Source organism: Seriola dumerili, unplaced genomic scaffold (assembly GCF_002260705.1).
Source record: "Seriola dumerili isolate Sdu_G_001 unplaced genomic scaffold, Sdu_1.0 BDQW01000432.1, whole genome shotgun sequence".
NCBI classification, from domain to species: Eukaryota; Metazoa; Chordata; class Actinopteri; order Carangiformes; family Carangidae; genus Seriola; species Seriola dumerili.
Window position 1 is genome coordinate 5,728,066 of NW_019174687.1, and position 27,629 is coordinate 5,755,694.

At 40.1% G+C, this 27,629-nt stretch overlaps 1 non-coding gene across 1 annotated transcript; it reads right to left on the bottom strand.

The window, feature by feature from the left end:
• Positions 1–9,136: 9,136 nt before the first annotated feature.
• Positions 9,137–9,208, bottom strand: trnag-ccc. The gene has a single exon. It is a non-coding gene; the product is annotated as a tRNA-Gly (tRNA).
• Positions 9,209–27,629: the final 18,421 nt, after the last annotated feature.

The window sequence follows — 27,629 nt, forward strand, 5'->3', positions numbered from 1 at the left end:
GAAAACTGGGTCCAATATTTATTTCGGTGACTATGGAGCGAAAGAATATGTGATAATCTGTGATCTCGTTCACTTCGCCCATTGGAATGAATATACTTAGACCTGCTTCCGGTCTCCTAAAGGGGCGGGGAGGTGGAGAAACTTACGTCAAACAGATACAGGAAATAAACGGAAATGAAGCGTCTCGGTTTCTCTACTGTCTCTGGTTAAACTTTGAGCAAGACACCCAGCTGTGCTAACAATGCTAACGGCTGCATATGCTTGCCACAGTTATTACACCGGCATGCACCGAAGTCTGAGTTCCACTCACACCCTAACTCTTGGCTCATTTTTGGATGGGATTAGCCCAGAGTTGGGCAGAGTCGGGCACTGCCAAGATGGTGTCAGCGTAGCAGGCCCAAGCTTCAAAACTGGCCTTCAGATGAGTGACATAATGGTGGCTATATCCATCATTATTTACAGTCTGTGGGTACGTGGATATATATTTTTTGTTTGTGAACATGCATATATATATATATACATGTACACACTTACATTTAAATGACCTAAACATAGTTTTCAGTAAATATAAGGTGGTACATGTTGGCAGAGTGTGGGAGTTTATTTTTTGATCAAAGAGAGAGAGAGAGCATTAAAATGATTTTAAGAGAAATGACAGACTATTTTAAATGTGTGTGCGTGTGTCTGCGCACGTACAACACTGTGACTACTTCAGTATTTCTGAGTTTGCACATACCCCATTATTTCCTCTCTTCCTCCCACCTGGTGATTTGAGGTGCTGATAAAAGAGGACCGCTTGATGATTCATCACTTTTTCTTCAACCTCCTTCTCTTCATCCCAGTCTTTATTTCCATGTGAGGAGCAGCCAGACAGGGAACGTCTTTATCCTGTTTTAAGTGTAATGTCAGAAGCTGCAGTGCGACACTCACTGTCAGCAAGCCTCCTCTTAAAAGTTCACATTTCTTTTCAGAGCTAGTTCATTCGCTAAAATAGACTTGTGGATCGACCCTAAACAGAGTGTGATTAATTTTGAGCCACTGGACAAGGTGTCATCCTCTCTCTTTGTCCCATCAGTCATCTGATGCCAGTGGAATGTAATCACCTATTACGTCTCACTGTGACCCCACAGATGGTTCATTTTGGTTAAAGAGCCACACCGAAACCCAATCACAAGCTGGGCAACCAGTTCTGCCTTCTTTGTGTTATTGACAATGAAATGTGTAGATGTTGCAGAGGACGGACAGGGAGTGAGTTCTGTGATGGTGCCAGTAGGGATGAAGATTAATGACACCGCCGGGCCTGTGTCTCCTGTTTAATAACGCTTATTCATCACTGTCGCTGCATGCTGACGGTCCTGCACCGCGCAAACACATCCACAAAAATGAGCTAAACACACACATAATTCCACAGACACACGCACCTCATAACCAGAATAAGAGATTATTTTTTTCCACTTCATATTCACAACAGTTTATGCATGCCTGTGTTTGTGTGTGAGTGTTGGAGTAACTTGACATGTAAAGTCCCTAGCTGTGTGTGCTCATGAAAGTATTCCTTCTCATTGCAGTGATCTGGGTTTAGTAGATTTGCATACAATTGCACAAAACAAGCTTATCACAGAGACTTGTGTAAACATCTTTTATATGATTTGAAAGCACGGTGCACAACCACATGCCTTGCAGAGGAGATGAAAGGAGGCTAGAAGTGAAGAGAAACAACTGAATGAAGAAAAAATAAGGGACCTCTGGCCTTCCACTGCTGTGCGAATGAAAGCCATTTTGTCTTCAGTGTTTCTGCTCTCCGCCTTTCCACTCTCGCTGTGTATGTGTGTGTGTATTGCGATCTTTTTCTCTCGGCTTCCACTTTTCTTGCACAGGCATTTCTCTTCCTAATGGAAAATAAAGACTGGAGAATGGCCAAGATAGGGGCTCCAAATGAAAAACATGGAGTCAGTGACCTGAGGCCAAGGCCCGTCCATCTAGGCCTAAAGCCCGAATGATTCTGGCTCTTCTCTTCCACTGCAACTGATGTCTGCCTGATTTTAGAATGTAAAGTGGATATTAAATATGTAAACATCCCTGACAAAATGGCAGGTTTTGTGATGTAAAAAACAAGATGAATCATTTCAGAATTTTCCTTGCAGAAATGTCAAATTGCGAGAGCTTCAGGTCACCCCACAGATTTTCAATTGGATCCAACTCTGGGCTGTGGCTAGGCCATTCCAATACTTTAATCTTCTTATGGCAAAGAACGGTCGTTGTCATACTGGAAGGTGAATTTCCTCTACATCTTCAGCTTCCCAGCAGATGCCTGAGGGTCGCCAAAATTGACTGGTGTTTGGAGTTGTTCATAATTCCCCCCATCTTGACTGAAGCCCCAGTTCCTGCTGAAGAAAAGCAGCTCCAAGCATGATTCTGGCACCACCACATTTCACTGTGGTATGGTGTTATTTAAGTAACATGCTGTGTTGTTTTTGTGCCAAATATACCTTTTTGGAATTATGGCCACAAAGTTTAGCCTTGATCTCATCAGACCACTTTTTCCCACGTGGTCTGGGGGACTGGATGTTTTTTTTTTTTTTCTTTGCAAAATTTGCCAGTCTTGGATGTTTGTCTTTGTGAGAAAAGCCTTTTGTCCAGCTACACTACCCCGTAGCCCAGACATATGAAGAACATGGTTTTGTGGCCAGAAATTCCTGCAGCTCCTTTAATGTTGCCGTGCGCCTCTTGGCAGCCTCCCTGACCAGTTTTCTCCTCGTCTTTTCATCAGCTTTGGAAGGGACATCTTGTTCTTGGTAATGTCACTGCTGTGCCATATTTTCTGCACTTGTTGATGATTGTCTTCCCTGTGCTCCTTGGTATATCTAATGTCCTGGGAATTATTTTGTACCCCACTCCTAATCAATACCTTTTCCACAAAAAGATCCCATTCGTGCTTTGGAATCTCATTGTGGACCATGGCTTTTGCAGTAGGATGCAACTAAGAAGATGTCAGGAAAATCCTACAACAGCTGAACTTTATTTGGGGTTAATCAAATCACTTTAGTTGATGTCAGGTGTATACTAGCTACTATTGAGCATAAGTTTGAATGTGATTGCCTGTTTGTGAATAGACTGAAATGATAAGAATGTGCACAATAATGTTTTCACTGCGTTTTCAGGCTGTTTTTTTTCCCATATGTAACACAAATTTAGACCCACTTCAATATCTTGGAACTTGACACATCTTGTCTCCTCATCTCTCCCATCCTCTGTTGGGATTGACTGTCTCTCATTTTATCTCTTGGAAAAGTAGCTTTCAATAGTTTACCCAAAGTTTTTTGCCACTGTTAAACGATAGGAGCTGGATAAGATTACTGTGGAGCCACTGAGATTTCAGTCAATATGAGAGCCAATTGTTGTGAAAATGTTGTGCTGCAGAGTTGACAGCATGATCAATTCCAAGTATTCAGAGCAAATCTGCAAACAGATCATAAGTTGAGAGATGTGGCCTTGCTTTAAGCTATAATTTTGCTTTTTAAGTAATTTACAAAAATAGATGTTTTTTTCAGGGAAGGATGACAAAAAGCCTGAGCTGCATCTCTATACTACATATTTTCTCATAAGATTTTCATGGTTAAGGCAGCTTTATATGCAGAAATCTTAACCTGATTAGACTACACTCACAGATTCTTCATATTTTCTCAGCTATCCTCCTTAATATCTTTGTCCATCCAACCTCCAGTGTTTTAACAGACTGCCCTCCAAAACCAGCTAGCTCGCCCACCACCATCATTTTCCAGATTTGGCCAGTAGTCATGGCATGTAATGGCTGAGAGGGTTAGTCTGTGCATAGCCCACACATCCAGCTTATCTCGGTCTGCAGAGAACGAATGAAACAAAAGGTTAAATAAAGGATTTGGCGCTAGCAAGGCTGCGGCTAACGATTCTCCCACTAGCATAAACGCTTTTTCAGATAGCTTTTTCAATCACATAGGCTATGCTACAGCTACAGCAGAGATTGAAATTGTCCCAAACATTGCAGTCCAACTTGTAGCCTTAAGCAAAATGGTTAGGCTTAAGTCTTTTGTCTCCCAATGGGGTTAGAACTGGTCATATTGACCAGTGAATGCATGACAGCAACAATCTTGGTAAATATGCCTCTCTGTCAAAAATGGAAAAATGGCCAAGACACACTGTGTGAAGTTAAAATATATATAAAAAGCCTTTTTTAAAGACTATATTTGTCTATGTTTTGGTCAAATGGCACCATTACAATATCGAATTAACTACTACAGTTCATGTTTCCAGTATACCCATAGATGTACGGGCAGCTATCACTGGGTTCCTGTTGCACTGAATTACACTTAAAAACATGATGGTCCTTAGGCAAATTCTGGCATTATGAGGAGCATCTTTGTTTCTGACATCTAAGCAGATTTATGGTTTATTCATGGTGGACAACAGCTACATTGAAAGTGTTTGAAAGAGTATGTTACACTGAATCTACAAATGTATGTATCATGCCTGTGTGTTCAGATTTGACTGAGGTTTGACTTTTGATGCATACTGGGGCAACTGGGCGCTTATAGCTTCCATGAGCTGCGTGTTGTTGCTACCTCTGCTGTAGCCAACTGATGATCATGTACCGCACAGAGACCAACCCCCCATCCTCCAAACATCCTGAACCTGCCTCAATCCTCTTCACTAACAAGAAGTTCTGCTTTGTGTAGGAGGAACCCCCCCCCCCACTGATCAACTCAACCAACTCCATGAAAAGTGAGCAAATGCTGATCAGGGACATGACGTTGAAAGCTTTGGAAAGAGCAAGTAAGTGGAGTTATTTTGTCAAACTATTGTTCAAAGGATTAATAATGAACTATAATGCTCAGAAATCACGCATGTTGTATGTTCATCGTATGTAGCGATATAAATGACTCAGTAAATACCACAATTCCAAATAACATGGAAAAAATACCAAATAATTCCTGTACATAATATCAAAGGACTGAGGTAGAGTACTGACATCATAGATATGAAGGCAATTAAGAAATACAAAGAGCTGTGATATGGGCAACTGGGCATACAAAACAAACAAATACATTTTTCTGAACCTAATTTTAAAATCATTTTAATAATGCAAATGATTATGTTAGTTATGCTATACAACATACCCTAGCATATCAAAAATGGTCACTCCAACCAGCTGTCAGACAAAGAGCCAGATGAGACAAACCCCTCCTGCTGTGGATTCATGGTCCACTTGGGCCTGAAACCAATTTGAGACACATAATGCGCTCTTCATCTTGTGTAATGGCACTGGATCATACTCATCACGTGTACCACAGGGGTTAAGACCCTTTAAAGAGATTTATTCCAGTTAGTCATTACATATGCTAAACATACCTCTTATCACAACCATCTCGTGAAGACTCTAATTACCATTTAAGGTTAAACTGCCCCAATTTGCATATATGTAAATCATATAGATTTTTTTGCATGGGGTGGTAATAGATTTTTTTCAGCATTTAACCCCATGTTAACGAGGGACTGTAACAAATGGGTGTTCAGTTTCTCCCCCGACCTGCTGTCTGTGCTGTCAGCAGAAACAATTAGGCTTCCTGTGGTCAGACATGATAGTAAAATGGCTAATTACATCGTCGTCGTCTTCTTCTGCCAACATTCAGCTCAGCCAATCGTTGGACAATGAAATTAGCCATCCAGTTCACTAAAGCTGTGTTGAGGAAATTATTTTGTGGTGGTGCTATATAGTGTGTGTGTCTGTGTGTATTGTGTTTGCTGTGATCACAAGTCAGCTGTAAAGCTTTATGTTTGAGACCTGAAAGCTAATTTTTAATGTAAAAATAGAAATTTTCTCTTGTGAAATGTTGTTTCCGCCTTCCTTTGAGTTCCATTTCCCATTCCAAGTGTCTCTCTGTCTCTCTCTCTCCCTCTCCCTCTCCCTCTCTCTCCCTCTCTCTCTCTCCCTCTCCAAATTTATGAGACACTCACATTTGCCAATAAGGGAATTCCACACAGTGAACTGTAGGGAAACAGACTTCAAATGTGTTTTAAATACAGACTGTGCTAGTCTCTTTTAAGCTTTCTTTTCTCTCATGTCTAGCCTAATAAGCAAAGCTGCCAAGCACCCAGCGTCTTGCAAAGTATTGTGTATTTTCCTTTTATGACAAGCAAACTTTTGGATATGATTTTTTTTTTTTTTACTTCAGCTTTGCTTAAATACAGCTGCAGAACAAACTGTACAAATAACCACATGTTGCTGAAATCTTGAGACAAAACACAAGGAGACGCACTGTGGATGACAACAATTTAGATCTTGAAGTTGCATATAACCATTGTCTCAACAGCTTGAATATTACAGTATTTTAACAGGTGGATTTTAAGAGAATTTGTTAAACCTTGACATTACTAAAAAGGTAAACACAAGCAGTCAGACAATCTACTAATTCTAATTCTAATCTACTAATCCTCAGGCTATCTGAACCTACTTGAAGAGAAAATTATTATTATTAAACAGTAAAATTATTTCCCTAACTATCTGATTTAAACAACAGACTTTTACCTGCCGTTTTCTGTGCATATATTTTGATACTTTTGATATGATACACTCGTTCTGACTCTGCAGCCTTGTTACACATGTATGAAACTCAAACTCATATATATATGAAATCACTCAAACCTGGATATCACCAAAATGGAAGAGGAAGGGGAAGGGATGCATGGGGTAAATTAAGAAAGTCTACTTCCAGACCAATGTAGTCCCTGAAAATTAAAGTGGTTTAGATGATCTGGATTAATAGGTACTTCCATTTACCTTCTTTGTCTCTTCTTGATAAGAGCATCTGCTGAATGCCTGACATTGACTGTTACTGTAATAAGGATCTTCTGTCGTGGTAAAGACCGCGTCTACAGACATGTGTGATCCAGTCTGATGGGCTGTTTCTTACCTCGAAGCTACATAGATTGTGACTTCATGTTTTCCTCTGACCTTTCTCAGAGCTCTTTAATGACATGGAGCTCATACCCTGCTGCGTATGGATCTCCCTCAACAAGTGAATGTTTTGCAGTGCTTTGACATTTAACCTTTGCTCACATCTGCTGTGGTCCATCGGCTGCCAAATCTGCTGATATAATTGATTTTTGTGTCACATGCAAGCTGGGTCTGTTACCTCCTGGTCCCTCTATAGACATCCCAGTGATCTCATTTTGCACTTTCTCTTGACATGGAAAGTGGCTCCTGAACTTTGTGCCTCTTTCTTCTGTAATTATTCTGTATAATTCACTGCATTCCTCCTTATTGTAGGCAGCTCTTACTGAAGGGAGAGCAGTGAGAAAAGGTCCCTAAAGAGGGTTGGCGATCAAAGATTGTGGTTAGTGTTGCATCTCAGATTACTGTCTGGCTGATATTTACCTACATTCGTAACATCAATACTCCATTCGTTACTACATGATCCAGTTGCATAGCGTTTCCTATGCAAACTGTGGAGAAATCAAAATGTTGGTCTGTTATGTAGCATTGGGTTGCACTTTCAAAGGTATATTCATCATCCGACAGATATTTAAAGTCTGCCTGGAATGGTAAGATATTTGTCTGGGGCAAAACAAACATTTAAATCCATTATTTCTACAGGCTGCACCATCTACTGCCCTGACTTGCCCTAGGCTAGGGCAGTGAAAAATAGGAGACTGTGAAAATATTGGATTTAAATGTTGGTTTTGCCCTAAGCAAACATCATCATAGCACAAAAATACCTTTGAATACTCAACACATGGCTTGGTTAAAAGTTAAAAAAGAATACTATGACTTTTTCCCTCAGGTTTGCATTAGGAATGCCAGGTGACCAAAACAGAGTTATGCAAGGACTGCTTAAGTCTAAAATGTTGCTGTTACTCATTATCACAGGTCGCACATGAAATTGTGTAGTACTTCTGCATTGCTTTTACGCAATAATACAAAAGAAATTAAGAAAATTGAAGGCAAATAATAACATCTGATTTTTTCTGTTGGGCATGATTCATTTCTATAATAGTGTGTGCTGAAGAATCCAAACAAATTTTGACTAGATGAAAGCAAATAAATGAAATTTGCATATGCTGTCTTTAATGTACTACAAGCATCACGTCTTCTGTAGGAACTCATGTTCACTACTGCTCACATCCTCACAGCAAGTTTCATTTTGTTATCATGTTTTGAAACGAAGCTGTTTGACATGCATTAGATGGTTCTGTCCATTTATGTGCTATCAAAATAAAAGCCAGGGCCCATCTATCTGCAAATGCTGCGGTTATGGATATAATATAGATAGATATGTCTGCCTCGGTTGCTATGAACCAAAGCAATTTTCTGATCCCATCGTGCCAAAAGCGTGCGTGTGTGTGTGTGTGTGTGCGTGTGCGTGTGTTTTCTAAAGTAGACTTTTGTATTCAACTGAATGGGAAAGTGGTCTCAGACTTTTGGACCTGACTGTATATGGGGGTGTAAGATGGAAAATTCACACAGAGTATATATGCTTGTATGTATACTTTGTAAAATTAGGACCTAAAACTCTAGAGGAAAGCTTAGCAACATAAGGCCGATGTAAGTGGAAACAAAATACAGGGCATTGGGAAGTATTCAGACTCCCCCACGTTTTTCACGGTTTGCTGTTGCAACCTTAAGCTAAAATAATTTCAATTCATACACCCCATATTAACAAAGTGAAAACAGGATGTTAAACATTTTTGCAAAGGGAAAACTGAAAGGAGCAAAGTATAGAATTAGGGTTCGGTTCCCGGCCAGGCAATATGGTTCTGAAACTGTGATGCACTAGTGACCTCCCAAGTGTGTTTCTCTTCCTTTCTGCTACAGCATGCTTCAATACTAAACTAATCTGCCCCAGTCTACCCCTGAAAAGGATTAACCATACGTATTTAGAAGATGGATGAATGCTCCTATACAAAGAGGAAAACCTGTAACAAACAGGCTACGTGAATCCCTAGTTTCTTGGCTTTACAGGAAGCAGTCGCGTTCAGAAATGTAGTGGGTACTTAGTCAGACACAATATCCTAATTTGCATACAAGTCTCGACAGTATTTAAACACTATACCACTACTAATTTAAGAAGTCAACACTTCCAGACAATGTTAAATCTGATCATGCATTGGCCGGGAATCGAACCCGGGTCAACTGCTTGGGAAGCAGCTATGCTCACCACTATACCACCAATGCCTGGAAGAGAGGCATTGCTGTTTCTGCAAATGTAGTGAACACAACACAGCACGTCATAACTTTTACATGCCTGGTTAATAGGGCTGCACAAGTAATCAAAATATCCTCTTACCTAAGGAAGTACTTATTTTAACCCAAACCATGATCTTTCCCGCAACCTAACCAAGCAATTTTGTGCCTAGATTTAACCAAACCAAGGGCGTTCAATAAGCTTAACCACATTTATTATTGTAACCATGACAACGTATGTTTGGTACGCCACTGCCTTAGGGAGGCTATTTCAGGAGATGCTCCTATGGTCCATATCAAAAGTAGGGACATGGTCTTTAAGGCTAGAGCACTAAAACTAGTTGTTCAAGATTATAGAAAGATTGTGGTCAGGTTAAAAGAATCACTGTTATTAGAAAACGGGATGTAAACCTGGATCTCTAGTGTCCAAGACAACATCAGAAGGCTCTTCTGATTTGGACACTGGATTAGTAGGCTGGGCAGGTGAAGTGAGGAGACTGTTTGATTGATTGAACCAAACAGAAATTAGCTTTTGTAAGGACCAACTATGGAGCTGGAGCATTATTGTTCTAGTTATGTATGAACATGTAACTGATACAACCCATTACAACAGAAATAATGCCACTGGCATAGGCGATGACATGTAATTTACATTTTTTTGTGATTTAGCCACTTGACAGACTATAATATTCTATCAATTCATAGCCACAATGTAAACAGAGATAGGAGTCATTATTACAGCACAAGTCCCTTGCTATCACAGATGGCCCCTATGGATCCATCACCTCAGTGTTTTCCATCTTCCTGCCCCAATGTCAGCCTTCTCTTCTTTCTATTAAATGCTTCAGTGGGAGTTACTAGCCACTCAATCATTTCCTTCCCCTTTGATCAAAGCTGATGAGTGGGGGGGGGGTCATTGTGCTGGGACTCCAGGGTGAAGAGGCTGGACCCCTTGGGGTCAGCTTCAAGCTCACACAGATATTACATCATGTTTATCTAGGAGGGGTACAGACTCATCCTCAGCCATATGTGCCAGTGTCCTGCAGGACGACTTTGATCTTGACTACCTACTGTCCTGCTGCTTCCCCAGGGTCAGATACAAGTGAAAACCATAACTTCTCTCAGATTAAAGCTGCTAAACCCCCTTTTCCAGGGGCGAAAGATCCTATTGCCTGCCCTCTGACCTTTGACCTGCCCCATGAGGACTGAAAAGGAAAAAATAAAACCCCTGTTAACCGTAGCTGTGGAGAGACAAGAAGCAATATGGCTTTGAAGCAAAGGATGATATGAAAGTATCAAGTCAGTGTGAGACCTGTTTCTGGTTTTATCCCTCTTTCCGTCTCTCTCTGACCATTTCTTGCTGTCAAGGTGATGTTGCCGGGCAACAGCCAAAGGGAAATAGGATTCGGCATGGCAAGGTCAAGACTGAATGCCTCACACATCTTGCTTTTTCTCACACACACACACACACACACACACACACACACACACACACACACACACACACACACACACACACACACACACACACACACAGCTCTTGTAGTGAACCTTGAGCTAGATGCTGCAAATCCCCTAAAATCCTCCTTGACTTTTTATTTTCATCAGATTCCAAGCCGCCCGACTCTTTGCCCTGCCTTTATCCGTCTCAGACATTGCCTTATTTCCAGCCACTTGTAATAAAGCTGGGGGTTGGGGGTGTGGGATGGGAAGAGGTAGCCTCCTTAATGTGCCAAGAGACCATCTTGCTTTTCCACTGCAGAGGTGTGGAGGGATTACTGCCCCGGTGCTGACCTTGTGTGCAAAGGGGTCACAGAGATGGTTACTCAGTTTTTTTGGCCATTATCCAGTCAGGCTTCAATGGTGGGGACTGTAAAAACCAAAGACAACTTAAAGGAGTGATTGAGAAGATATTAGGGTCTGAAATTTGTTTGAAGATTATGAAATTTCATTACTCAGGGATGTTGGTGGAGTCATTTGGAGATGCTGTGGGTCTTGGGACCTGGGACATGTTCTATCGATTTTGTACACTGGATATTTAATTAATGTATTTAATTAATGTATGGCTTGGCTTGTTACCCTTTTAATATGAAGGCATTTGACTCATAACTGGTTGCATGTGTGTAAACTGTAAGCAGGTCATTGGTCATTTGTCATTAGTATTAAGTTGTTGTTCAAGAATTGTAGTCGATAGATCATTTATGTACTCTAGAATATAGTGTAATACACTGCAGCTTAAAAAAATATTTAGATGGACTTGGGTTGTAGACAATGAGCAGACAATGTTTATTTTATTTTGCATCCATTTCATTTTTTTAGATATATTTAGAGATATGTAAATATTTCACTATATACAATATATACAAACCATTTACTAACTAGTATATGAGCGAGTTGTGAAAACCTTTATCTCTGTTCTGTGTTGACAGCGTGGCTTTGTGCAGTTGCTTGAATTTTACCTATTTGCAGCATGTTTCCTAATGCCGCATTATATGTAGTATATGGTGTATATGGTGAATTTGGTTCTTATTTAGCTTTAATTTATTTGCAGAACTTCTAAATGTGATACATGTGTTGTTAAAGATGTGAAGATCTAGTCCTGGTACAGTGAGCGTTGAGCTCATTAGAGGCTTGAAGAGATACAACGATACAGTATTCCACAAAAAAAAAGCTAAAGTTGAAGAAAAATCTGACAAACATTCTTAGTCTGTCCAGTAACTTTCGTTTTGATATCATTGAGATACATTTGAGATGTTGTAATAGACGCATTACTTTGAGCATTTTTGCCTTTTCTTAGATAGCAGACAAAAAGCAAGCTGACAGGAAATCATGGCAGCGAGAAAAGGGGGGCGGCATGCAACAAAAATACACGGTTGGCACCTTAACCCCCTGCAGTGTGTGTACCTTCCCTCTGTTTAGTACATTTTCCCCTTACCTTAGCCTTACTCTTCCCCTGCAGTTTCTTGCAGCTTCATCTCAGTGTCATTTCTTTAAAACTCTTTTTGTCATTTTATTAAATATGCTAAACATGCTGTAAACATAAAACATGTCTTGTAGTTCTAGTAACAAATGTGCAGGGAAGTCATGGACTATTCAGCTGTTCAAGTGTCATTAACTCCTCTTCTACATTATGAGTATCTCTGCTCTGAGTACCCTGTCAATTTGAAAGTCTTTCAGAGGAGTGACAGTCTGTTTTTTCTTCAATCATTGAACTTTTGCTGTCCAGAGATGAAAGATTTGGTTTTTAGCAAAGATGCTGAAAATGTCAAATGCATCTAATGTAAGGTGATGGTTACCATGCTGTTGCGTGCCATGGCACTTTCTATTAACTATTTGTGAAACATTGTAAGCAACCATATTTTGTTCTTTAAACAAGTAATGTCTTTGTTTCTGATGACGGCAAAATGGAACCTGAGGTCATAGCGTTAGCTTGAAGCAGCATACATACCAAATTAACTACTCCATTTCCATTTTACTTTTTAATCATCCAGAGCAAGTCGCTCTGAATGAGCAGATAGGGAGTTTAATTTTGTGCAAAGTAAACATCAAAAAAAAAAAAAGTGGAGCTGTTGATGAGGAACAAGCCTGTGACATTTCAGCCTTCACAAGCAGACTCTTTCAACTTGATGCAGTTGTGATTTATTTATTTATTTATTTACTTTTTCAGCGGAGGTATTTAATTTGTCTGGCAGGTATGCAGGGAGAGAAGCGGAGCAGGAGGGGAGCAGGGAGGCCTCATGGGCATCAGGCAGGAGGGTAAACAAGCTTCAAAGCCCCAGCAGAAGCCTCAGACTTGACCCGGGGTGAAGCACGACTCATTAGTTACACGCCAGGCAGCATCTGGAGTAATCGCACTAAACACCATGGACTATATCACTCTGAACTCCACACACAATGAGTGAAAGCAACAGGGTGTACCGTTTGGGAAAATGTTCTTTCTAAATGGTTATAAAACACCTCAAAAAACATTTGTATTTATTTAATCTGAGTTAGTTAATGAAAATAGAGGAATATGATTCATACTTTACAATTAATTGACTTTTCTCATGTCTAATCCTCTTAGCCTCACACTTTTCTGAAGTAAGAATCAAAAGGTGCAGCAGAAACACATCAAATACTCTCTATTTTTTCTATCTGCTAAATTTCACTTTATTGAATGAAGTTACAGGGAATTTCCTTGCTGGTACATGCACCTAGAAGCACTTCTCCTGCAAAATGACAACACAGCATTTCTCCAAATTAATGTTTCATATTTTAAATGAGATTTTTGTCTGGAGCTGCGATACATTTCAGCTTTATTGAGGCATTTGCTTTCCTGGGAGCAACCTCCATGCGCCACATAGATCAGATAAACCTGGTTGTACAGTATATCCGAGGCACTTGCACAGAAATCCATCAGCGCACTCTCTTATCAACAGAGGAAATCATTGATTTATTACAGGCGGAGAATACTGTACTTGTCAAAGCACACCAACCCGTCCAGCTATCACTTTGATCATGTAATGACAAAATACAGTGATGAAAACCTCATAAGGTGTAGTCGCGTGTCCGCCTCCTGCCTTAGACCTCACGGCTGAGCCCATCATTCCCTCTGACAGCTACTGTGGTCGTCCGATGATGGATAACTGGGTGGCAGATGTTTCAGGAAGTAGCCCATTGATAACAGTCCCAGAGGAGCCACCTGATTGGAGTTCATCGCCCCTCCCCCTGTCCCACCAGCCCATCTATCACTGTCTGAAATTGGAAGCTGCCCTTGAGTGTCAGATACCAAGTGTTGATGGAATAGGTGCTGATGAGATGCACTGATTTGAGTGCTGCGTGGTATCTAGAGCTGGCTAGGATGATTGTTTCTGACTTTATGGACTCTTTATATATGTACAGAGCCCTACTTATTGAGTGTGATGCACCTGTAAATAACATACTAGAACAAATGCAGACATTTTAGATTTTGGGCATTTAGCCCAAAGCCACTGCAGTACTTCAGATGCTGTGACACAATATGTGTGTAAAGCTGGCAGCACAGTGGTGAAATGCACTAGCTATATCATAAAGTTGTGTCTTCATATGATGCATCTCACTTTACGCCGGTATGTATCAGATGTGCAGTCATGTACAACTAGGAGGAGATCCTGAGGTAGACGCAAAATATGGTGGAGAAATTTTGTCCTATCTGCCCTGCAAAACTCTCTGAGATACCTGGATGACACGTGGATAGATGGATCTATTGACATGGACTAAATGTTTGTGTTTGGCTTGAATATATCCTACATTGCCTATATCATCACAGTGTAAAAAAAGGTGGCTGTTTTGATGAGTCCAGCTTTCCGCATATGGATTTACTCAACATCAGGATTTCATCTGGACAAAAAATTAGACAAAACTACAGGGTGTCCCTTAAAGAGAATGAGTACATTCCATCACCACTCCATTGTGGCTTTATATGGTTATTTTGGCCAGTGAATGGGTGCACATAAGTAGCCCTCTTGTTCACCCAAGTACCTTTCTGGTTACCAAAGTCCCCATTTGGTTAGATCAAGGGCCCTTGCTCGTGCAAGCTTAGGGCAAAAATCAATCCTAACTCTGATCATAAGGCTGTGTTGTTTGATGTTGTTGTGTGTTGTTTTCCTTTTTATTTTTGCTCCTGCCCCTTAAGAGAGTCTTACCACGCCACTGCACTGACTTACTGTTTTATTAGGCTGAGTGGTTTTGCCTTGTGACCCTTTTTATAGTCAAGCTATGCCCACTCAACCACTTGTCTAAGACTGCACATCTATGAGCTGTGACCAGTTCAAAGAGTAAAGTTTCATTTTTCTGTATAAGAAAAATACATTTATTGTATTATTAGATCCCCTTGGGATCAACAATGTTTAAGCCATAGGAAGTGGTTATGGTGCATTGTCCATATCTAATGTCCTGATGTCACAGGACTGGCCACACTGTTAGGCTGAAATGCAACCTTTTGGGCGTCATGTGCAAAAACAGCCCACAGTACAGTGCTTATCACCAAAAATGTCACGAAATTAAAAAGCGCAGACTAAGAGACTCCAGGATCACCAGTGTGAAAGTGTCTTGCCAGGTAGCTAATGTTGCCTTTTTAAACGTACAAAGAGATCTGCCCTCCGTGTGCTGCTGTTGTTCGTACTTTCAGCCGCAGGGTTACTCTTCTGAGGCTTTCGGCAGGATGCAAAAAGCATTCAGCTCTGAAGGATTTGAGAAACAGTGCAATCGTCCTGAATTTAAATAGGTTCAGGGCCCTGCGTACAGATGGCTGGGTACACAGCCAGATACGGCGTTCAATAGTTCAGAGCCCACTCTTTTCTCTCTCTAATCGCACCCTCTCTTTTTCTCATTGCTGTCTTTTGCGGCCTCTTTATCATTCTGCTCCTCTGTACACCTTGTGCATGTACATTCACAAACACACATCCAGAAGCACACACTCTTTTACTCTTTTTCATTCTCTCGCTGTCTCTCTCACCCTCAGCCAGCATTGCCTCTGTTTCTCCATCTAACATTCCCCCTTTTTTCCTCTCCCCACTTCCTATTTCCCACTACTGAGGAATGAGATAAAGAAATCGTTTTTCTTTCACCGCCAATCAGGTCGGCACAATTACACAAACCAGCAAACACGCTTCTCTCTTTGTGTCTCTCTAACATGCCCTCTTTTTTTTTCTCTTCCCCCTCCTTTCCAAGTTTCCAAACACTGAGAAACGAGATAAAGAAATCACTTTTGGTCGTAGATGCAATGGCATAAACTAGCAAGCATACACCTTGAACTGTCCCTCTACCCACCATTTTCCTTGTCTCTCACTCTCCACCTTTTGTTTGTTCTTTTTCTCTGCATACAGTCTCAAACATTTATTTTCTTTCCTTCTCTTTGAGGTACAACCTCAAACTGTGCAGATAAAGCAGTCCAGACGTTCACGTTTCACTGAACAAAAGTCTGACACAATGAGGGAACACCGTTCCTGCAGCGCAACCGAGTGATAGATTAACACCATAGTACCAGATTAAAACAAATAGGGACCAGTGAAGGCTTCCAGACATCTTAGATCTCATCTGATGTAACAGGGCACCCGGGGAACCAGATGCCGGGAAAATGAAATGTGCAGGGATGGAGCAATTCCACTGCGTCATGCATGCTAAGTTGTGTTACTTTCTGTCACCAGGAGGCCTTCAGAATTTCAGTAGCGTCTCCTAAAAGGTAGTGCCAGCTTCATGCATTTATCTTGCAGTTGTATTTCATACAATTCACTACAAAACCACAAACTACAGCCTCAAAAAAAAAACATGGATTTAAATCCGCCCTGGCAAAGTGTTTGCAAAGGTAGCATCAACTGCAAGGTGTGTTTCTTGGATTCTTGGGTTTTCTGTTTTTCCCTCATTGTAAATATATTTTATATTTCACTTAGGACTGAGCGATAAGGCTGAAATCATGATGGTGACATGAATGTTTTGTCATAGGAACATGGAAGGTATGGACATACTCATGCAACCTTAGAGGAAATCTAAACTATTTCTACCTATGTTTTGGCTTACAGAGTGATACAGATCACTGCCACTTCTGTTGCAGTGTGAACATTTCATGACCTCTCTCCCATAACATGGGAAATGCATTTCAGCTTTAAATGGCAGCATCCAGAAGCTGGTTCATTGAGTACGTTTACTGGTCAAATAGGATCTGAAATCAAGAAGTGAGACGAGCTGTGACTGTGTGGGAAACCGTAAATGATGCAAGGCCTGAAATTCATGAATGAAATCATCGCAGGAAGAAAGGGAAGAAATGGAAGAAGTGCTCTGGCAGGAGAATAAACAGTGAAATGTAAGAGAAAATAAATTCTGTGTTGAGCTTTTGGAGAAGTTCCAGTCTGCGGGTGTGCTATTACATTAGTAGGTCTTTACAAGAGTGTTGAGAAACAGAAGGTTCGTCTTTGCTATCTCCTAAAACATATACTAAACATACTACATGTGCCACTTATAAAATGTTAAATGCAAACTTGCTACAAAATCCTTTAACTCCCTGTTTTTGATTGTTCATTATTTCTGTTAAAACAGAAACAATGCAAACTAATAACTTCATACTTTCTTTAGTCATTTATGCAGTAGTATTCATGGTGGTCCATGCATTTGTTTCCTTCTTGCCTGGCATGAAGGGTAGACATTTAATCCAAACAAGTTAATTAACGGGGAGATAGCATCGGCGCAAACAAGGCTAATGAAATAAACACTGTCCTAAAAGAAGAGATTAGCAATTAAGCTATTGGAGCGCAGAGTCATTTATGTTCCATTGTGCTGTCTTTTAATTGTGGCACAGTAATGAATACTGCTCCTGCCTTTTATATCTTGTGTGTGTGTGTGTGTGTGTGTGTGTGTGTGTGTGTGTGTGTGTGTGTGTGTGTGTGTGTGTGTACGTACGTACGTGTGTGAAGTATGAATGTGTGCTGTTGGGTAATAATAACCCTCTCTTGCCTATTTGTTTACCAGCCTTTGTTTACTGAAGGACAGTATGGCTGTCTTCTGTTTTACAGCTACAATACTGACACTGTGTGTACAAACTATCCTACACTTCCTGTATATGAGATGATGATGTGTTTGTATTAGACAGGGAGAGTTATGGGTGATCTTATTGAGTTTATTGTCCCGCTTAATACACTGTTGTGAAATGTGGCTGATTTAAACAAATGGTAGTTTGAGAGGCGGTGTGTGCCTGTACATGTGTTTATTTGACTGACTGAAGGTAGAGAGGGTGTATAAGTACGTGTGTTTATATTTGCGTCTGCACATATATTTGTCTCCTTTTGATATGTACAGTATGTGTATGAAATTCCTGCACATGCACATTCTATATACAAGCGCCTGTCACACATTCCTCGTCTCCTTTTGAAAAATTGAGAAAGTTCAAGTCTTCTACATCCTCCATGTGTCATGCATCTGCCCCTGTGTGTGTGTGTACACTATATCACACTCATGCACACACAGGAAACACAAACTGCTCTCGGCTTGTGCATGTGCGCGATTCATCTGGTCTGGTCCTGTTCTCACTGATGAATGGAGAGCAGAGGGCTCTACAGCGACCAGGACACATGGCAACTCCCCCTCGACTCTATCAGCCACAACTCTGTTCATTCCACACATCTATCTATCTGTCCAGCAGCAGCCAGGGAAGTCATTAACCCGCAGGCCCTCTGGGTTCCTGAACAACACTGACCAGAGAGAGGTTATTTGTGCGCTTTTGTCTGGGATTTTGAAAGAACAGTCCTTGCATCTTCAACTGTATCTCTTATTCCACAAATTTTCTGTGCCAAATACATGTTGGAGGAAATATAAATCAAGCCTTACGCAATACTTTTTCTAATACGTTTTGTGACATCCTTATATTGCACTTGTGTTGTCAGGCCTTAGTATGCTTTAAAATGAGAGCTTGTCTGATTGTCTAACAGCAACTGAAACATGGTTACACTCACTTTTGGTTTGTACAACCGAGTGCAATAGCACAAATGCCTTTCACTGGAGTATACCTAGACCTTTGGGTTACCAAAATAACCTAGGGTTAGGGTTAAATAATGAAAAAGTCAGTGTCTCATCCTTGAATTCAGTTTTTTGATATTTAATCAGCACTGACATTTTCCCCATGTTTTAACCCAGTGCAATGAGTTGCCTAAACCTAAATATAAAACATTAATTATGCTTGAGTTGCCAGAAAAAAATATGTTAGGGATGTTCAGTATGATATAAATATCTTTTACGCAGACATGTTCAACTTAAACATGGTTTATTTGAAAATGAAATGAAAGTAATCCATTCCAGTATAATATTTCCTAAAACATATCTGCAAATGCAAATTAGTTGTGCTTCAGTGTTTTATTTTTAGAAGACATGGTTTGGCATCTCTCAGAGCACAGACAATTTTTCATTCATGCCTTGGTACGTTCATGTGTAGAACACACATGCACATATGTAGTATGTGTGGATATGCTTTTTGTGCTGTCTGTGTCTGTATGCTTATCTGATCTTTCAGTGGCCTATTTTAGAGTATTCTTCCCTGTATGTGAGCCCATGTCTGAATTCATGCTGTGTGCATGTATAGTAGCTGTCTCTACCTGCTTATCTGAGGTTTCTAAGCTGTAGTTCATGGTATCTCATGCAGGAAGTCTGAATGTGAATACGTCTTTGTCTCTGTGTGCACATTGTTTTTGTTTTAAATTTGAAAGCCAGTGCACATTAATAAACATTCAAATTAAAAAAAAAAAAACAAAACAAAAAAAACAAAAAAAAAACATCACTGCCCAGCTAAACAATTGAAATGTCATCCATTATCCATGAAATGATCTTATTTGTGCGTGTTTGTGCAGATTTAAATCCCTGTTTGCTTGTGCATAGCCTACATCACTGCATATGTATTTCATTATGAAAATGTCTTTATGCCGCATGTGTGCATACATGTGCGCATAACTGAATCAGTGTGTCTCTGTCTGCCCATTCAAGCTGTATACGTGATGTGTATTCAGGTGTGTGTGAGCATAAGAGACAGTTGCCCCAGCAGAAGTCATCTCTCATGTCCCCCTACTAAACAATAGCCTATTGTGGCACCCAGGCAGACTGACAGATTCAATATAGCCCCTGCAATAGAAAGCAGATTAAGTCACTGCATCATTGCTTACGGCTCCTTTTAGACGCCATTAATTGCCTTCATCATTGGCAGCCATTTTTTTAGCTTGAAGTAAAGAGGTTTAAGAAAAATGAACGCTTTAGCAAGAATGGATATCACTGTTTCAGAGGCAGCGGCTGAGCTCATTTACTCTCGGCCTGTAAAGGAGCTGGATTGTTTGGGGATAAAACAACGCCGCTATGAAGTATCACCTCGTAATATAAAATGTATCACAGTAAGAATAAAGTGGTAGAAGACTGACATCATCCACAGACAGAATACCAGTTATACCAGTTTAAAACTTTCAAAACAAACACATCAACATAGAGATGTTTCATTGTGACACATTATAAATGTTAAGCTTGCTCCTTGTCTTTTGCTTCAGGGCCATCTGCCTCAATAAAACCCCCTTTATCTGTTTGAAATGTCCTGATGGATGTAACACGCACTGCTGTGTCTCTAAAACAGACAAAGAGCTACTCGGGGGAGAGATCTAATGCCCTGTGCTCACAATTTATTTTGAGTCACTTGGCTGATTCAGTGCTGTGATAGTCTTTGGCTGTCGGCCCCTCTGTGATGTCATTGTTTTTGGATTCGGTGTCATTCCTGGTAAGTTTCGTCAGCTGTTCTCCAGGACACAAGGGCGCAAAGGGGAGGTATCATCCTGCCTAGCTTTGAGTCATAGCATACCAAAGTTCTTCCGGTGCTCAGCTTTAAGTGTTTGTTGTGTTAAGCAACACATGATGATCATGCTCATGATGACATCTGATATCTCTCTTGTAGTACTGAAATGCGTGCGTCTGGCCGTTTTTCTACACAGTCCATCGAATTTAGGAAAATACTGCAGGTTAACAGTGATGCTACAAATACAGACAGAGGGCAAAGAGATTTTAATGCCCATACAGAGGAACATTTATGTCCTCAATCCGAAGGAACATATGTTCACTTGCTCAGACCAGAATGAAGGCAAGAAGCCCTTTTTAACAAGCAAAAAGTAAAGATGGGTGAAGTGCAGGCCTGAAAGAACATAATGGTGAAAGATAGCAAGTGTGTCCTGATATTTACGGTTCACCAACTTTAGGATTATAGTTTCTGTAATTTTCTTCCACACTTTCTTCTATGGCTGGCTCTGTGTCAGTTTCTGTCCATATAGCACATATCTACTGTGTATACCAAGCTCACACTCGCACATCAACACCCTTCTTCCATGAGCAGCAAGATGAGGAGCAAGTTAATTGCACTGGATTAAGTGAATGTTTTCTCTAAACGGTAAATTGGTAGACGTAATGGCCCTACTTTACAAGGAACTCCATGGAGCAAACAACCACAGTAGCAAAAGCAATGGCTCTAAAGGCTGTGGTCTACACTGCTGGAGAACAGTGCAAATCTGTATGGAAAAAGCTTGAGGGAGAGAAAAGCCCATACATATCTTAATTTTCGTTATTGGAGGGACAGAGAGGTATTCGTGTAACACCCTGAAGCCATTGATTGTGAGCTGAACTCTGAAGTGCCAAAAAAGTTCAGTTTTCCCTCCACTGGCATCCAGCATGCTCATTTTTATTCCATTCCTCCACCTACATATAATTTACTTGGCGTAGGTTAGTTATGTTCCAGGGCTTCAACCAAATTCAATTTACAGAAGACTACATGAACTTCTACAAAGCTTCTCATTGGAATTTAATAGATGCTATTAAATGATGAAACCATTATTTTTATATAAAAACACACCTGTCTTATCAGGCCAAATCCTTAAATTGGGGGATAAACAGCAAGAATTTTGGCCTCACTAACGATGTCTGAGCCTCTTCAACATTTCTTCACCAAAGTGAAGTTAACAAGAACAGTTTCATGGTCTCCTCCTCCTCCTGCCTCCCTTTTAAGTTTATCCTTGATCCCAAAGCAACTCACTTAATCTTTTTAATTTTTAATTTAATAGATTATGTGTTATACTTCAAGGAATGGTTTCACATTTTGTAAAATATGCTCATTTGCTCATTTGAGTTTCATGTCTGTCATTAAAGCTACAACCAGCAGCTAGTTAGCTAAGTAGAAAGACTTTCATTGGCTGGCTGTAGTCACTTTGATGGGCCTCTGTTGATTGTGTGGCAATGGGAAGACTTTGTGAGGTCACTTCACCCGGAAGGGAAATGATCATAGCTCATGCACATGAATTAACCCCCTGTAAAACCACAACTTGTCATTCTGCACTTGAGTTTTTGTATGGATTAAACAAATGAGATGTAACATTTGGTTAGGGTTAATGTCTGTTCAGTCAGGAAACACACCAAAATTTTACCTTTTGTGTAAATAGTATTGGACTGTTTATGTTCCCCAAACAGCCTATACACCAACTGTACAGTGGTAAGCTGTAAGCTAGCTCGCTACAGACGTATCGACTGTGTCTCCTGTAGTGGGTCTGTGCGTTTGTGTTCAGCTTAGCCTCTGACTGAACTCAAAACTCAACAGAAACTCCAGTTCTTTCTGTTATCTCCATCTAACCTCTTTTTTTTTCCCCCTTCTCGCCTCTGTACATTTATGAAGCAGTTTCATGAAGTTTGGCATATGCGCACACTTTTCACTCAAATTGAAACTTGTGAATTTGCCCAAGGCATTGCAAATTTGGCACATCTAATAGCGTCTCCACATTGTCTGTATGTAATCACACTGCCTTTAAAATTTGCCTCATGTTCTCTCCGACCACACTGTTGGAGGTGCTGGCTGGTGGATTTGTTACCTTTGGACAGAGCCAACTTTTACCCTGTTTCCAGTCTTTATAAGCAAAGTTAATGGCTGCAGCTTCATAGATACAGTATGAGTGATGTTGATTTTCTCATCTAACTGTGCAAGAAAGTGCATAAGTGTATTTCCAAAAATGTCAAATTCACCAGTTAGAACTAAGATTCTAGTCTTTATTTTCAGTGAATTTAAGTATAGGAACATACTATATTTGCTCATTTGGTTTGCTCTTCAAGTTTATTTAAGCTTCTATTGACAATTTTGCTCATATTGGCTTTATTTTACTTTGATGGCTTGTAGTAAGTTGTTTCAGTGTCTTCTTCTACCAGTATTTCTGTTCTGTTGTTTCTTCTGGTTTCAGTCAGTACTAAGATTAATTTGATACTAATCTGGCTCTGACTCCTTTGCTGGTAGTGCAGAAAATCCATTCGGCAATAACAGTTAGGACTTTGGAAGTCGTGCTGCTTTTCCTTTTGTTAGCAGAGCCAAGATACTTTCGCAAAACTCAGTCCAGGTTGTCTCCTCTGCAGAAAATCATAATTTCTTCTCACCTCCAGATGGAATAGAGTGAGAGATATCGAGGGACTTACAACCTGTCATCTCTCTTACTTCTCAAACACGCCTGCTGAATCACAAAGAAGATATTTTGGCTCTGGACAAAACCAAAGTGCAGTGCAGAGTGGTGTTGAGTAAAGTGAGAATCAGCAGGCAGCTCTTCCCTTTTTTTTTTTTTTCCATCCATACAAAACGAAATGAGAGCAACCACTGTAAGAGGTGGATAGATATTCTTGCCACCTGTGGTGCAAAACATTTCAACCGTTGAAAATAACTATTTACAAAAAGCCATCTGGATTCAGCCTCAGTCTCTGGCTATTTGATGAGACACTGATCCCCCTGGTGACATCATGTTATGTTGCTTCTCTCATTTCAGCCTTTTTACTGCAGAAAACACAGTCAGGGGTCTGATGGAATCTATAATGCACTGCGTGTGTGTTTCTGCGTCTGCGAATATGTGTGTATCTTTTCAGTTTTTGCTCACTGAAACTTTTACATTTTGCCTTAAAGTTCTCTTAATTTAGCCATTAATAATTATGGCATTTGATCTTTTGAATTTACAAAATATGCTTACAAGTGCCCCTTAGATTATGAATAAGCTTTTCTTCCTAATTAAATGAATTTTCAGGCCATTTTAATTTGTAAATTAAGGGATTGGGATTTTAAGGATCATTTGAAGCCTTTAAAGTTATAACATGTAACCTTTTCCATATAAAAAATGTCCAAAAACAACTAGACCTATGTTATATATTTTGTTGAGTTGTGTACTTACATTATCCCCATTTTCTATAGCAATTCTCAAACCCAGAGAAATTCATAATTTTAATCATGGTAATGGGCTGTTTCATCTGTCAATGGCGTCATATCCCCTTTGTGCATGTCTCAGCATTGTGGTTGTCTGCCAGAAGTTCAAAATTGACTGTTTATCCATTGACTATTTTTAAAATTGTGTTGATAAATCATCATATAAATCTCAATGTATTACAGGCCATGACTTTATCCATAAACCAGCCCTAATTTTAGGGTGAACCATGATACTTTTGTCTTAATTGAAAAATGAAGGTCCATTTACTGGCATACAAACCCCTAAGTCACCATGTATCAGTTTTATAATGAAAAGAGTCTTAAAATACCTTTTTATTTGCACATGGAAATACCCCTAACATAAATCCAAATTTCAAAATTAAAAACTCTTGGATTATACTATTACTAATACTATACTATATACTAATACTTTAAATGAATGTGTAAATTGAGTTCCCCTTAAAATCTGCTTCATTATTTTTTTTATATAATCAAGATGTGTCATCTTTTTAAATTTAAGGGACAACTTAAGGTATCTCTGGCTGTCACACCAACACAACCATTTAGATTAAAACATTTGGTTTGTTTTCAGGTGTATATTGATTAATTGAGGGTATTTTAAATGATCATTCTTTCATAGTGGTTGTATGCTTCATGTGTATATTAATGCAAACCTGTCACTCTGTGTGTGTGTGCGCTCGGTAAAAGAATGATTAATAAAAAAGGATGCCGCTAAAACACTCTGAAGTAGCTCCATCTCCAGGGTAGCAGACTGTGCTCTACAGTATAAAAGCCTTGTGATTTCATCCACCTTGATTAAATTTAGTTGCAGATCACATATGCGAGCAAACGTGTGTTACCTTGGCAACTGTTGATCACACTTCATCCCCCTATTATTCACATAGCCTGGCTGTCATGTGTTAAAGGCATATTATCTACAGTGTTCTGGTTTGATGTGAGAATTTCTAGAATATTAAGACTATTGTATATTCCAGACAAATGGATGCAGAGACTGTTGTTGATTAACAATATGTCTGTCAGTTGTATTGTTGTCAGAGCATTTGTATAATTATTTCCCTGTAATACTGGTTTCATACTCAATGTAGCTTTTGTCATATATACACAGGTAGCTAATGGCACCCTTATTTTTGGAAAATTATGTCATTTCCTGAAGATGAGGTATCAAGGGGGACAGGAGAGTCTGATGCTTGTCAGAGGGACAATCATCTACATATAACACTGTTTGCCTTTCTGCACTATTAAGAAAATGATCTGAGGTGGCAACTGTGTAAAAGTATAGTGTATGATGAGTGTATTCAATATGTGTCTGATTATGGTCTGTTTCTGTTATATAGGGATAAAGAATACTTGAAAGAGCACAATATGTAGATCACATTTTAAGGAACATGCAACATAAATCCTGTAACTCTGTGGTCTGCACATGTAGAGAAAATAGTTTCCCCCTACAACGGTTTGATTTGATAAATTATTTGCCAAAGGGCTCACAACTGTTGAACTGGCAAAAGCAATACACCGGCTATTAATTTGTCTGATAGTACTTTGTCTTTTATTGATGTTTTTCTGATGTTGATCCTGTGCATAGAAGATAAGAAATGTGTCTATATAGTTTTTGATACATCTTTTGAATGCATTTGCATTTTCCATTTGTTTCCTTTATCAATTTAGCTTTGAACCACAAGAACCCTCTGTATGATCTCACTGCACAACTCTTATGTCTTTTCAGATGATCACTGTCAGATTAAATGGTCATGGTCCTGCAAGACTTGGCGAGTGACATGTAAAGATGATGGAGCAGCAGCAGCAGCAGCCAGAGACAGACTTCTGGGATCAGGAACTTGAACAAGCATGGAAACAAGGAGCGTATCTGAGAGGTTTCAAACAAGGTGAGAGGAGGTGAAATTGAATTTAACATGTTAGTATGTTGGTCAGGACCTTAAGAGGCAACCTAGTCTTCTACTACACACAGGATAAAGTGACTAGTTGTCATGCCCAAAACCCTTGATGTTCCTGATGCCCCTGTCTGCCATATCAGCCCTGTTTCAGGCTGAGATTATATAGTTTGATCCCAGCTTTAAAGACTCCTGGGGATCGTTGGATCCCAGTTTGGGCACTGCTGCTATCACTCTGTGTGTGTGCTTTATGAGATGAGAGGAGCTCAGGATCAAAAGTCTGTTAATTGATGCTCTTCTTCTTGATCTCAGCATATGGTGAGCTGATGCACTGCTTAATGTTGATTCCCAGGCGAGAGATGCCTGGTGAATCACATACAACATACACAAACACATGCAGACTAATGAACATGTCCTGTGATAGATTGCAGAGATGAGACTCTCCACAGACAATCAAGAGAGACTTTCTTAAATAGACACAAAAAACACATATGTGCACGCAGGCACACTTGTTTGATTCCCCAAGCCTTTGTTCCCGCACACAGACATATTGCGTACACACACCATATACACACAAACCCTCACACACGTCAGATATCATCAAGGTATCTCATCTAGGACAAGTGTGCTGTGCTTTGTGTTCTGCCAGGTATTTGTTCCCAGAGAGAGCAGAGGTAAATTCGCGACTAAAGCACTGTGTGCTTACGCATTAGCATAAAAGACGGAAGCAACACAGGGGATGAAGCAGACAGAAGACAGATACAGTCTTTCTGGTGTTTAAATGAGGTATCTGATGGTTCAGGAAGGAAAGCGGCACTGCCAAATCAAAGCATGTGTGTGCATTTTAAGCAACAAGTGTACGTGTGTGCAAGAATGGAAGGTGTTTACCGTGCAGTACAACAGGGGATCTCGGTCTGTCTGTCTGTGAAGTTCAGTGTGCTGTGTGATTTCTTTTTTTTTTTTTTTTTTTTTTTTTTTTTTGATCAGAAACATTTTAAGCTGCTCAAGTTTTATTTCTCTGCGGCGTGGCTGGATCTTCTGACAGAACACATGGGATGGGAGCGAGGCCTCCTCTGCTTCTGTAAACAAGCTTTGCTATTGTTTAGCTAGAAACGTGCCGCCATCCAAAGTCGCAGAGCAACGCTGACTCAGAAAGACAAGCTGTTTGCTTTTATTTTTTTATTTTCTTAACTCCCCACACAAAACCAATGACTTATCTCACTAGATTCCATATGGCAACACAGCGAGCCAAAGCATTAGCCAAGTGACAAAGACAATTCCCTCCTGAACTTCCTCGATGGAGGGTGGCTGTGTGGAGCCGTATGGCAGCTTCCTGAGCTGATTTCAACCAATAAAAGGGAGGGAGGGAACACCTGGGCAGGGTAATAGACAATTAACATGTGGTGATTGGCGGCTTTGGTCAATAGGCTATGGTTGGGCCAAGTAGATGTTTGGTCAGGGAGAGTGACCAAATCAATGTGTTAACTCAGACATTGCATAATTTGTGACTGCAATGATTTCAAAGTAGGCCACAGGACTGGACAGTCCACAAAGTTTATGATATTACATTTTTTTGAATTTCTTTTTGCAATTTTTAGTTTCGAAATAATATATAAACTGATGCTAGGCTGTCATCAATCAGATCAGCAAGCAGGTCAGTGACAAAACCCTGATGTGGCCATAGTAATTATGATGGAGCAGAGGAGGAAGTTGGGTGACATTGGGCTGGATGGATGGAACAACAAAACATTAGAATTTCACA